Source organism: Chenopodium album, chromosome 9, assembly GCF_948465745.1.
Source record: "Chenopodium album chromosome 9, dcCheAlbu1.1, whole genome shotgun sequence".
Lineage (NCBI taxonomy): Eukaryota > Viridiplantae > Streptophyta > Magnoliopsida > Caryophyllales > Amaranthaceae > Chenopodium > Chenopodium album.
The window spans coordinates 44,692,448-44,706,232 of NC_137842.1; positions in this window are offsets into that span (position 1 = coordinate 44,692,448).

The following is a 13,785-nucleotide window of genomic DNA, read 5'->3' on the forward strand; positions in this document are numbered from 1 at the left end:
ATCCGGATAGATACAGGAAAAGGATAAAAAAAGAAAACGCGTGGGCGCCGCGACACGGCACCGTACACCGTGTCATGGAAAAATCTGCCGTGTCGCGGCACAAATTCCCGTGACACGGTGGAAATTCTCGTGTCACGGTGCGCGTATTCTACAACAGTGTGGTTTACGCGTATAGAAAGATAATTTCTGAGTAGTTCCAAGCGTTTTTGATATAAAATAGGACCAGTATATTCATGATATGCATAACTACGAAACACAAAATAATTAGAATTTTATATTTCAATAATAATGTCTCAGAATTTTGATAATACATTGCGTGACTGGTCTTATTCTTTGACCAATGCTGACAAAAGAGAATTGGAATTGTTTCATGTCAGGGGTTTACTAGCCCTGAGACATGTAGCGATTGAACATGATTTTCTTAGGGCAACATTAGACTATTGGAGTCTAGAAACACATTGTTTTAAATTTGATTACGATGAAATCTATCCCCTACCGGAGGAATTCAGTGCCATCTTTGGATTTCCTGCCAGAAATCTTATTGCTATGCCTACCCTACGTGAGTATTATTACCAAGACTTTGAACACCATCTGAATCTAACAGATCCGGATTTAAATAGAATTGTGTGTGGTAATGAGGTAGACTTAGAAAAACTTGCAAATTTATATTTCAATCGCCCTGTCTCTAAGTCTTATCATGTATACCGTAGAAGGGCATATATTTTTTGCATGTTTAGCAAGCTTTTATTTGCAAACGGTAGGGTAGGACATGCTTGTCTAGTATCCGTGCTTGAACATGTTGAATCTTGGAGGTCTCCTATGCCTACGTGCCTTGGAGAAACATTATGCGACCTTGACGAAGCAAAAGCTAACCGGAAAGCCGTCACAAAGGGCTCTTTGGTACTGCTGCAGGTAAAAACATGCTCCGAATAACCCCCGTGAAAAAAAACAGGTACCGTGTCACGGTGGAATCTGCAAATTTTTTTTTTGACTGATTTTTTTTTATTGATTTTTTTTTTTTTTTTTTTTTTTTTTTTTTTTTTTTTTGCAGATTTTGTTGATGGAGCGTTTAGAACTTTTTGAAGCCCTTGACGATATTGTAAAATATGGTCCTAACGATCTAGTCCGCAGGTTGAAAAATTATTCTGTGAACATGTCGTATGAAGATTGGAAGAATTTCTTTGCAAAAAGAGAATTTTCCATTCGTTGGGTGGTGCCTTGGTGGAGGCTTACTAGGATGGTTGGTACGAATGATACTCCGTATTGTCGTGTTCCTAGTATCTTAAGACTGACTTTTTACTGTCCTTCTCGACTGATGCGACAGTATGGACTTGAACAAGTACTTTCACGCTATAACGATAGTCCTCGTGAAGTATCGTTGCATGAAAGTAACGTTCACAAGTACGAGGCTTATTGGATTGAATGACCTTTGTGTACCGTTTCTGCAAGTAACCAAGCTCCTCCTCCCTTATCTAGTGCATACAAGGCATGGTTGAATCCTAGAAGAATCGAGTCGGATCGCGCAACTTTGATGTGAAGAGCCGTCTTGGAAATAAAAAAGCGCCTCCTAAAGATCGTCTAGGTCCAAGAACACAAGGGATTGAGTTTAAGACTCCTATAATTCCTAAAAGGAAGAACTATGTGAAAGGGAAGGGTAAAGAGAAGATGGTTTGTAGAGAGAAACAACCAAAAATTTCTAAGAACGGTGGAGGTTTGACTAGGGATGTGACGGTTCGGGCTACAAAAGACACATTAACGGTGAAGGCCGACCTAGTTGAAAAAGAGAAGGAGGTTCCTAAAGTGAAGAGAGATTAGATCAGTATTGCTTTGCTTTTATGATTTATAATTTTTTAAAATAAGGCGCATGATGCCAATAATTGTAGTTACATTTATTTCAATAATAATAGCATATTTATTTTCGCCTTAAATAAAAAATTACAATGACTTTTTTTTTTTTTTTAAATATCCGAGTCAAGGAGTCGGACGAAATGGAAGAATGAAAATAAAAAACATCGAACAAAAAACTGAATTCGCAAAGACTGCGTCACTAAAAAAATCGGAAAATCTGAAATTCCACCGTGCCACGGTGAAAAATGCCGTGCCACGTTGGAAATTCCCACGTCACGACAATTTTTTTATTTTTTTATTTTTTTATTTTGCAGGTCCACCGCGCCACGGTGGAAATTTGCCGTGACACGGTACAGTTTCCCGTGGCGCGGCAAATCCCTTTTTTTTTGTAATTCCACCGCGCCACGGTGGACTGTGCCGTGACACGGTGGATAGTCCCATGTCGCGGCAACCCTTCCCTCTTTTTTTTTTAGTTCTATCTTGTTGTGACGCAATGCTGAACTGGCGCGTGTACTTGATCGACGGAGGAAGAATTTTTTTTAAAGTGGTTGGGCCCCCTTGAGGGGTTGCCTACGTATCCTTAAAAAGGAATCAGGCCAAACGTAGCTCTATTCAGTCATGAACCCATGCAACTAGGCATAGAACTTCTTGAGTTGATCGAAGTTGGTTAGATTGTGGAAACCGTTACCGTCCATGTCTACCAATTGTGCCGCTACGCCAGACAAGATGGCTTTAACAATGTACAGACCTGACCAATTTGGTCTGAATTTTCCTCTTGGATCTAACACATTTTTGCAAAGTGCCTTAAGCACCAGGTCACCTTCTTTGATGTTCCTAGTCTTGAATTTTTTATTGAAATGTCGCGCCATACGCTGTTGGTAGGTTTGGACATGATGCAAAGCTGCCAAGTGTTTTTCATTAAGTAAGACTAGTTCATTATATCTTGCTCTAATCCAATCGACTTCATCTAGTTGGCTTTCCAACGCGATTCGGAAAGAAGGGATTTCGAGTTCTATTTGTTGTACAGCTTTAACTCCATAGACCAAAGAGAAAGGGGTAGACTCCGTTGATGTACGAGTAGAGGTTCGATAACCCCAAAGGGCGAATTGTAGCTTACTTGGACAATCTTTGTAATTTTCTGTCATCTTTTCAATGATAGTTTTCACATTTTTGTTGGCTGATTCGATCACACCATTTGTTTGTGGTTTGTAAGGTGATGATCTGTGATGTTTGATATGATATTTCTGTAATAATTCCGCACATTCGGCTTGGAAATGTGTTCCATTATCATTGATCATCTCATGAGGTACCCCATAGCGACATATGATATTTTTCTCAATGAATTGAGCTACGTGTTTTGCCGTTAGCTTAGCATATGAGGCAGTTTCGACCCATTTGGTGAAATAGTCGATTTCTACGAGGATGAATTCATGCCCCCCTTGTCCTGGTGGCGTTATCTTTCCAATTATGTCGATGCCCCAAGTAGAGAAAGGCCATGGAGAAGAATATGTGTAGAGAAGCAAAGGTGGAACGTGCTGTAAATTTACGTAGACTTGACACTTCATACATTTCTTGACGTATTCGTGACAATCTCTCTCCATAGTAGTCCAATAGTAACCTTGTCGTTGATTTTTTTGGACTAACATCTTCGCATATATGTGCGTTCCACATATACCGGCATGAAGGTTTTCCATGGTTCTGCGTGCTTCTTTCTTGGCTATGCATAAGATATTTCTCCCCATTGCAGTCCTCTTGTGGAGTTCTCCCCTGATGAGCACATACTGTGAGGCCAGGAGCCTCAAAGCACGGCGTGCCCTTTTATCAGTATTAAAAGGGTATTCTCCTCTTGTCACATAATTAAGGATATATGTATACCATGGCTCTTCATCTTCTTCTTGTGGTTCATGTTCATTGTCAAGTGTGTGAACATAAGCCGGTTCATATCTTCTTTCTATAGTCAACGGCATTCTGATTGTGTCCGTTGGAAGTCACACCATTGATGCTAATTTAGCTAGTGCGTTGGCGAACTGGTTTTCTTCTCTAGGCAAGTACGTATATTCCACTTCATCTAGTTGCTCTGTGAGAGTTTCTAAATGAGCTTGATACGTAGCGAGACTTTCACTTCTCACTTTCCATTTCTTGGAGATTTGGTTAATGATTAGTGATGAGTCACCGTAGATTCGAAGATTCTTAATTCCCAAGGCCACAGCTGTTTCTAATCCCAAGATACATGCTTCATATTCTGCGGCATTGTTGGTGACATCAAAGTCGAGCTTCATGGAAATTGGGATATGCTCTTCATTGGGTGATACAAGCAAGACTCCTACACCACAACCTTTTTGGTTTGAAGCTCCATCGAAATAGAGCGTCCAGCTATCATCTTCGTTCATGAGTAAATCTTCGTCAGGGAAATCGTACTCATCTTCTTCTTTCTCAACTTCTTCTAGCGGAAAGTCTGCTAAGAAGTTAGAAACTGCAGAACCTTTGATGGCTTTTTGTGGTACAAATTTCAAGTCAAACTGAGCAAGATTGACTATCAACCTTAAAAATCTGCCGTTGAGTGTTGCTTTTTCGAACAAGTATTTGAGAGGATCCATCTTGGACATGACATGCACTGTATGAGTGAGCATTTAAATTCTTAGTTTCTGTGCGGCCTACACAAGTGTGAGACACAACTTTTCAAGCGGTGTGTACGCGTCTCATATCCTTGAAGCTTCTTACTCAAATAGTAAATTGCATTCTCCTTGCTTTCGATCTCTTGTGCTAGCATTGCTCCCATCGTTTCTCTTGTGACCGTAAGGTAGAGTCGAAGAGGAAAGTCAGGTATTGCTGGCGCTAGCACGGGTGGGTTTGCCAGGTACTCTTTGATTTTGTCGAAAGCTTTTTGGCAATCGTCATCCCATGTGACTGGGACATTTTTCTTAAGCTTCTTGAATATAGGTTCACGTATCGCTGTGAGTTTTGATATGAACCTACTTATATATTGCAACCTCCCAATGAAACCTCGAATTTCCTTCTCATTCTTCGGCGGTGGCATGGCCATGATCGCTTTGACTTTTGTGGGATCTATTTCAATCCCTCGAGAATCACATATCCAAGTAATTTGCTTGACGTGACTCTGAATGCACACTTTTCTGGATTTAATCTCATGTTGTACTTACGGAGTCTTTCAATGAACTTGCGAAGTGCAATGATGTGGCCTGGGAGATCTTTAGACTTAACGATCATATCATCGACATAGACCTCCACCTCTTTGTGCATCATATCATGTAATAATGTTGTGGCTGCTCTTTGGTAGGTGGCACCCGCGTTTTTTAACCCGAATGGCATTAACGTATAGCAATATATACCCCATTGTGTGATGAATGTGGTTTTATCCATATCTTCTTCGGCCATTAATAGTTGATTATATCCGGCGTAGATGTCCATGAACGATAGGAGTGCGTGGTTTGCCGTGTTATCGACCAGAATGTCGATGTGAGGTAGAGGGAATCCATCTTTCGGGCTTGCCTTATTGAGGTCCCTGTAATCAACACACATTCTGAACCTTCCATCCTTCTTTGGAACTGGAACCACATTTGCTATCTGTAGGGAATAATTTCAAGCTTTTAAATCGCACTAGCTTGAACCCCACTGTGATCATACACTAAAGTACGGTGGCGTCCAAAAGGGAAGAAGATAGAGCAAAACAGTCGCCAACAAGTTTTTAGGAACTTGTAAACCGTTCACGAAGTGAAGGTTACACCCCTTAACGATCCAAGAGATCGTCAACTCCATAAGGTCTAGAACCAAATAAGGGTTCGGGGATAAAGGTACAAATCCAACCTAAAAGAGATTGAACCTGCCCTAATAATAGGCCTCTACTTTATTCTGATCGTATTCATGTGCGCTTTTTAATTAACATGCAATCAATAGATTAACCCTAAACCTGTTTAATCTATGTTGGTTGATTATTAATGCACAAATAAATCTATTATTGGCGATCACTTGAATTATAATCATAATTAACCCTAAACAAGATTATTAATTATCTTATTAAGCGTGATTAAAAGTACCAAAATTACCTTTAAACATGCATAAAAGGTGTGATCAAGCAATAAAAATTAAACTCAAGCAACATAATCATAAAATCATAACAATAATTATAATTATAATAATAATCATCATCAAAATAATAATATTCATAATATTCATAATCATCATAAATTATAACAATTATAATCATAATCATATTCATATTAATATTAAAGCATAATAATAGCAAGATCCTAGGCATGATACTAACAAGATTAATATCAAACCCTAGCATGTCACTAAGCAATAAATATCAAATCTTTAGCCCTAACATGATACTAACAATCATAAATATTAGGAACAACATAGGAAGCATCGTAGGAATCATATTTAATATTAAAAATACCCTAGACATGATACTAGGAATCATAATAACAATCTAAACATGATTTCTACATCATAATATCAATAGAAACCAATTAAAGTACTTACTTTGATGCCTCGTACCTCTTTCTAATAACAAAATACACACGTTAGTAACTTTAAGGAAAATAATAAACAAACAATTAAATTAAATAATTGAAAGAGAGATTTGGGACCAAACCCTCAGAAATTAAACCTTTCACGTCTAGGGCGAAGGCAACTTCGAATATGGCTAGGTGTTTCTAGATCTTGTTAATGCGGAATTTTGTATGTGAAAACAAAGTTTAAAGAAAGAAAGAAAAAGAGAAAATTGAAAGATTAAAGAATGCTAATTAAAACTGATTGTAGATGAATGTAGTTGATTGAAAACGGAGTTTTTAATACGATATTTATAGAGAAAATCAGCCAAAAAGATAAAATAAACAAAACAGAGTTTGACGCACAAAAAACAGAGTTGGCGCAAACCCTGGCTAACTGGCGCCAGGCACCAACACTAGCGCCAGGCGCCAATGGCTAGCGCCAGGCGCCAGACCTGGTTCTAAGCGCCAAAGCCTGGGGTCAGGAGCCAAGCCTATTTTCAACGCGTTTTCGAAAATCAGATAAGTTTGCCGTACTGGAGGATAAAATCATATAATTTCCTCAAAAATGTTATTTGATTTTGATTAAAACTCTGAAAAGTCAAAAGTCAATTTATCATTGCTAATTGAATTAGGAAAGAAAAGAACCTTCTAGAAGATTCTAGAAGACTAAAACCATTCCTAATTGCATTAGGAATGATAAATCATATTAGGCCCTCCTCAAGATCATTGGGCCGTACATAAAGCTCAAACCGGGCCCAGTTTAATAAATTGGCCATAACTTCCTCAATATTCATCGGAATTGGGCTTATAATATATCGTTGGAAAGCTCTCATCAAGCCCCATCCAACTACACAACTATTGGACCCATATCATGGACCAACCAAACTGGATTGGCTGTTTTCTTAAAAAAAGTTTTCAAAAGCAGAGAGAAGAGAAAAGAAATTAAAACTTTCCGCAACACTAGACTTTCCACACTTTCACTTCATTCGATTATGATTCGACGTGAAAGGTACTCATCACTGGTTTTTGTTTTGGGGAGACACAAATGGGTGTCTACATAAGCCCCCACTTTGACTGAGTTTGGAGAAACGCAAGTTTCGAAAACAAAAGTCTAAGTATCGTTAGGGACGGAGAATGATTCAGAACGTTCTGCGATCCTAAACCACTCTTGTAACGCCGATACCAGCAAAACTAGCGTTAGTTAAACAGATAAAAGAGTTAAGAAACTCGTATCTTGCACCGTCGAGCACACGTCTCTGAAAGTAATTGATTTGCTGCTATACTGTTGTTTTGATGACCTCCTGCAAGCTAGAGAATGCCATCCCGCTTGAAAACTGCTACGCCCGTAACTGCTTTTAAATTAGAAGATTGCTTCGCCTGAAACGATCCTCTTCCGCTATGATAATATTCCACGTCCAAGGGAATACCATCGAAGATTGCTTCTCCTGAAACAATCCTCATCCGCATTGATAATATTCCACGTCCAAGGGAATACTATCGAAGATCGCTTCTCTTGAACAACCCTCAGTTGTTTGTGACAACTCTCCACAATCTAGGGAATGCCACCTTGCTGTTTGTTTTGACGATTTTCCGCAATCTATGGAACGCCGTAGATCAATGTTGCTACATCTTGAGCCTTTTCTTGAATCATAGTGACAACCTTTCCAATCATAGCAAAAGTCGTCGAAGACCGCCTCATCATGTACCGCCCTTCTCATATCTTGGTGACAACCTCCACAATCTTAGCGAACGCCGTCGAAGACCGCCCATCTCGTGCTATCTTCTCAAATCTTGGGTGACAACCTCCACAATCTTAGCGAATGCCGTCGAACATCGCCCATCTCGTGCTATCTTCTCAAATCTTTGGTGACAACTTCCACAATTTTAGCGAACGCTGTCGAAGACCGCCCATCTCGTGCTATCATCTCAAATCTTTAGTGACAACTTCCATAATATTAGCAAATGTCGTCGAAAATAACTTTACTTGAAGTCATCCACATTTGTTGCGATAATATTCCGAAGAAAATTACCGAAGACCAACACTTGTCGATCTATAAATCTCGCTCGAACTTTGCTTCCGCTATGCCTGTACGTCGGCGCTTTCGTTGCTTTGAACCTATACGTCGGTGCCTTTTTTTCTTTTGAGCCAATGCTTAGGCGCTTTAAGCTAAGTGAGACGATCTTTCATTAGGTCGATCACTTATTTGCCGTTGTAATCAAACCGACTATTTAATCATGTCAAATTGTTCATAGGGGCTAACTGGCGTACCAAGGAACCCGAAATCGCTGTATGAAGTCGAAATCACCTTTCCGAGAGGCTTCGAGCTCTGTCGCTGCTGAGATATCTCTGGCGCCAAGAATTGGAGTAGGGTCCTCCCTATTCTGCTGCACCTGTATTTATTTTGACCATAGAACTTTGCCAATCTTTTCAATTATCTTAGGGTTGACCTAAGGTTTAGCATTGCTTGACTCATCGACATGACACGACTCAAGGTATAAACTTGACTCGATGTGATAGACTCAAAGTAAAATGACACGTGTGACTCGTGACCCGTGTGTTCATTGTATTACGATTGTGCGACTCAAAAATGCAAAAAAGTAAAAATTTCCGTCATTTTTGTGGAGGGTACCGACTTTCTCCCGAAAAAGAATCGAAGTTTTGAAGGTGCATGTTGAATGAGCTTAGTCAAATGTTGTTTGATACTATCTCTCTAGGTGCAAGGATTAAACCATCCTAGGCTATCTCAACTGTTGACTCCATGATGAAAGTATTTGGGTAACTTAGGCACGGAGGCTAAGCACTTCATACTTCAATGTGCAATGACGATTATGAGTGATATGACAAGGCATGCTTCAGCGTTATGTTAAGATTTCATGACAAAGGGTTCCTAAGGGAAGTATATTTAGTCATGTATCTGTGCGGTGTGTGAAAGTGATACTAAAGTTAGGCCGCAAGAGCTAAGTGTGTGGAAAGATATTATTTGTAGAAGAGTCAAATGGTGGTGACTCTTAGGCTAGGTAAGCTAATGATATAGGGATCAAGCCCCCAAGTCTAGCTCTAAGTGAATAGGGATGAGCATGGAAATCCCTTGATATGATCATGGTGTAAGTGTGTGAATGTGAATATGAATATGAATGCATTTTTATTACGGCCCCACCTCGATGTGAGGTTGCCTACGTATCCGTTAGGAATCAGGCCGAACGTAGATCTAGCCGAACCTCGCACAAGTATGTGTATACCTTAAAAAGGTCTTTTTAAGGGTTGTAACGTGGTTAGGCTAAAGGTTTGAAAGAAGAAGGGGATAAAGGCTCAAGACCCTAGCTAAGCCCCCAAGGTGTGCAACCTCGCTTTCGAATCTTTATATTTTTATGCTTGAGTTTCTACTCTTTTTTAGCTCTCTTTGCTTTAGCATTTATTTTAATAAGTGTGGGCAATCCCGATCATGCGGTCTATCACTCACTTGGCATTCATGTTTCTCAGGCACGGTACCGAGCACTCGATAAAAGACGCAATCTGAGACGTCTTCATATCAAAGATATTTTCATATCAAAGACATTGGAACACTTACCCTTTTGTACACTTTTATTTATTTTTTCTTTTGCTATTTTAGTCTTTTGAATTACTCAAGCTTTTGTTCTTTTTTAGAATTGCATAAGTTACACACCGTCCCATCCCGAGGTTAGGTAGATGTAGGTTGAAAAAAGAAAGGTCTATCGTTAGACAAGGCTCAAAGTGGTTTATGAAGAAAGGATTGTATAATTAAAGGGTGAAAGGTGATATGATGTGGCTACAAGGGGTGCCTCAAATAATTGGTATACCTTGTGCTCAATTAGACATGGATTTTTTTTTTTTTTAATGCAATATAATGAAATGATCATATATAAGGAAATAAATGCTCATTTTTATTAAAGGAAAAGAAAGAATCTACAAAAATTAATCTAAGGGAAAAGAAAAGGTGCCTATGATAGACTTATTGGGGAAAAGGTAAATAAAAAAAGAAATAGAAAAAGAGGTCACGAAATCTTGTCGTTGAAGCTCGCCTCTTGACTTGTGTTGTTTCCTTTATCATCACTCGCTCTTCTTGTTAACTGGAGGCATGGGAAGCTTGTTATTATCAATCAAATGTTGGATAGCCTCCTTTAGCTTCCAACAGCTCTCAGTAGTATGACCCCTACCTTGAAGGTACTTGCAGTGTTCGTTTGGATTCCAACTAGGAAATCTTTTTTTAGGTATGGGATCTTGAATAGGTCCAATGGGAGTAATGAGTCCTTTGGCATGGAGTCGATCGAAGGCAGTATCGTAGCTCATGCCAATGGGGGTGAAGTCTTTCCTTAGTTGCTTCTTAGATCCCTAGTTATCTATGGCTAAAACTTCACTGAGATCAAAGGTACTAACATTGTTACTAGAGTGGGCATTTTCGAAAGAAGAAGGATTTTCGTTCTTCTTTCCTTCCCAGCCACCGTGGTTACTGTTGTTTGTAGCTTTTTGCTTTGCGAGGTCATCTTCGATTTCAATTCCGATGTCATAAACGGCCTTGAAAGTATTCAAGTTGTGTTGATATTTTAAGTGCTTTGAATACTTCTCTTGATGATTCTTGATAAACATCCTCATAGACTCCTTTTCGGTGGGGACCTCAATCATCTTAGCGGAAGTTTCCCTCCATTTATTAAAGAAAGAAGTAAAGCCTTCATTCTCTTTTTGTCTTAGCATCTCAAGTCGTCTATGGTCGGTTTCAACCTGAATATTGCACTTGTACCTATCAATGAAAGCGTTTACTATCGATTCCCAGGTAGAGGTTTTCTCCTTGTCAAGGGAGAAGAACCATTGTTGGCAAACAGTCTCAAGAGATAATGAGAATAGAGAGGGAAAAACCTTCTGATCGATACCCTTAATACTCATTATGGTTTCAAAAGCTCTTAGATGAAAGTTAGGATTATCTGTTGCCTTGAATTTTGGGATGTCAGTGGCGTTGAACTTATGCGGAAGAAGTTCCTTGTCCAGCGAGACCCCTTGTAAACTCATGCCCTGAAATTTATAGTCACTAGATAGCTTGCTCAAACTCTCTTGCATGAGGTTCATTTGTTGTTGCTTCACGGGATCATCAACTTTGAGGGTGAGAAGCTTCAGTGTTTCAGTCATGGTAACTAGTTGGTTCCTAAGCTCATTGAATTCCTCTTGAGTTGCCACTATCTTTTTAGCCTTCCTCTTTTGACGAATCGGTTTATCGAAAAGTGAAACTTGAATAAAGAGGTTGTCCTTGATTAATCGCCCTTCTCTCCTCGACCAAGTATTGTGTAAAAGGAATTTGGGGATATTAATTGTTAATTATTTGACTCAAGCTTTATTTTACATGCAATGGATGGAGGAAGTGAAGAAAAATGGAATAGAATTTGAAGAAGAATGATGGAGATGGAGGGATATGAAGAATTAGGAATAGAATGTACCCCCAACTCAAATGACAGAAAAGACCGACTCATGCATGAACCTAAGACATGGTCATGGTGATGCGTACTCAAAGTGTGTGTTAAGACTAGTGAGTGTAGGTGACATGTTAAGACTCTTGTCATGACCATGTGGCTAGACTATGTGACTAGACTCAAGCAAAGACTAAGTTAAGTCTTCACGTACATGCATTAAACTTGACAGACTGTGGTATTTTAGTCATAACTTTTTATCTGTGACTCTGATTTGGATTAAACCAACGCCAAATTAAAGATAAAACTCGGGGCTACAGATCCATCGGTTTTACCACTCGTAGTTCTTCCTATAACTCCGGCTATGACCAAAACAAGTTGACGTTTGTGCAGTATACGGGAATAAAAATCCGGGTTGACTTAAAGGAACTATTACTCGATTTTATATTTATTTATTAGCTCAAATTAATTAATTAAAAAAATTCCTTTAGTCATTAATTAGTTTATTTAGTCTTAAAGAAGTCAAACAAACGGTTAGGAAAAATCACATAGAGTATGCACAACAAATAATGCACAATTAGTCAAGTAGGCACAAAATGATGCAATGAGTTTGCAACCTAACCATGGCTCTAGTTCTCTAAAGTTTGGGATATGGTTTAGTCAAAGAGGGTCCATGGTTAATTGTCCGGATGCACCACGCGAAAGCCTAACCGTGAAGGGTTGGCGCGAGTGGATGGGACACCGCGAGTTTTAGAAAAAACTCGCTTCCATGGTTTGGTGAATTCAACATCTCGGATGTACCCTTTGTTGCACGGAGCGTTCAATCGGGTAGATGGAGCATGAATTCCCAGAGGGTTATGTCCATATGTAGAACACATATGGGTTTCAGAAAAGTGAGAAAAATTTCAATCAGGAAGTAGGATCGAGCAAACAATACGAAAAACCGGTCGAAATTAGAACGCATATTTCTGGCTCGGTATTGGGGGAAATTGGCGTCAGTAAACAAAGACTGGCGCCTGGCGCTACAATTAAAATATTGGCGTCTGGCGCTACAATTAAAATACTGGCGCCAAGCTCTGGCCCCTGACGCTACTTCCCACATGCCTCAGCAGCTTTCTGTGCTCGATAAAATTTTCCAGTTTCGCGCGGTGTTATTTAAGTCCTATTTGTGAAAGATATTTCTCAAATTTCCTACGTGTAAAATCCTATGTTTTTAACTCATTACAGATGGTCTTTCCAATGAGATCTTTTTTATGCATATGACAATAATGTTAAACAAAATTACGCACATGAAATACTTAGAACTTTTCGAGTCTCATCCACTCATTCTAAATCATTGCCGAAACAAATTCAGGAATTAAAATAGAAATCCTCCCTAGTGGAGTCGCCAAAAAACTGTAGGGAATAATTTCAAGCTTTTAAATCGCACTAGTTTGAACCCCACTGTGATCATACACTAAAGTACGGTGGCGTCCAAAAGGGAAGAAGATAGAGCAAAAGAGTCGTCAACAAGTTTTTAGGAACTTGTAAACCGTTCACGAGGTGAAGGTTACACCCCTTAAAGATCCAAGAGATCGTCAACTCCATAAGGTCTAGAACCAAATAAGGGTTCGGGGATGAAGGTACAAATCCAACCTAAATGAGATTGAACCTGCCCTAATAATAGGCCTCTACTTTATTCTGATCGTATTCATGTGCGCTTTTTAATTAACATGCAATCAATAGATTAACCCTAAACCTGTTTAATCTATGTTGGTTGAATATTAATGCACAAATAAATCTATTATTGGCGATCACTTGAATTATAATTATAATTAACCCTAAAAAATTTATTAATTATCTTATTAAGCGTGATTACAAGTACCGAAATTCCCTTTAAACATGCATAAAAGGTGTGATAAAGCAATAAAAATAAATAACAAGCAACATAATCATAAAATAATAACAATAATTTTAATTATAATAATAATCATCATCAAAATATTAATATTCACAATATTCATAA